Consider the following 1,000-nt stretch of genomic DNA (forward strand, 5'->3'; position numbering starts at 1 on the left):
CCCCCCCCCCCAAACTTTTTCTCTTCCCAAACTGCATGGTGTGGCCTGTGACCGCCCAGACCGGCGCGATCCTAGCACAGCCCTCACCCGAGCCCTCCGGCGCTGGGTGGGTGTGGGATCCCTGGGGCCGGACTGCCGGCGGTGAGCGGGAATTCCTGCCGAGCTCACACTGGTGCGCGGCCCATTCACCCGCCCCATCTGAGCGGCGGGGGGGGGGCGGGGGGTGAGCGGCGGGGGGAGTGCGGTGGTCGCCGCGAGCAGCCGACGGGGTTCTGGAGAGTGAAGGGGACCCGTGAAGCTCCTGAGAGGGTTTTGGGGTGTAGCTACAGCCTCACGTGCAGTGAGGAGGCGATGTCCTGGTGGCCGCCACTCCAGCGTCGCCTGCGCGCACCCCGAAGGCCAAGGAGGACTCCATTTCCTCCCCCGCCCCCGGTCCACCCACCCCCAACACTCAGACCGGAGCTTGAGTGGATTTGAGGATTTGGGGGACGGGGGACACGGGGTACTGGTTCTCGTCTCCCCGTCTGCAACACCCAGCCCCCAGGCAGCGGGGGGGGGCGGGTGTCTTTGTCCCCAGGGCTGGCCGCGGGCCCCGCCCCCTCCTTCAACTCCGGGACCCCGACGCTCTCCAGCGCTCGCTTGCGGTGCTCCAGCGCTCTCCGAGCCTCGGTGAGGTAGGATCCGCATCCTTCCCCCCCCCCCCCCCCCCTGGGGGGTCTGGGGGTGGGCTAGGGGGCGTGGAGCGCAGTATGTGGTCCCTGACAGATGTCCTCGCGGCGGCGCCGGCGTCTCTGTAACAGAATTAATGACTTACACGCAGGCCGCCAATCGGCGCGGCCACGGGGGAGGGGCGACCCAGCTGAGACTCAGCGGACGAGGTCGCAGCCCTAAGGTGCAGCCTCCGCTTGGGGTGGGGGGCTCAGTGGCCAGGACCCGGAGCCCCGCCTTCCGCCCCACCTCCAATCCCCTGTGCCCCCAACTCTGCGATTTGCTCTCTGTG

The sequence above is a fragment of the Lipotes vexillifer genome, unplaced genomic scaffold (assembly GCF_000442215.2).
Source record: "Lipotes vexillifer unplaced genomic scaffold, Lipotes_vexillifer_v1.1 scaffold1701, whole genome shotgun sequence".
Taxonomy (NCBI): domain Eukaryota; kingdom Metazoa; phylum Chordata; class Mammalia; order Artiodactyla; family Lipotidae; genus Lipotes; species Lipotes vexillifer.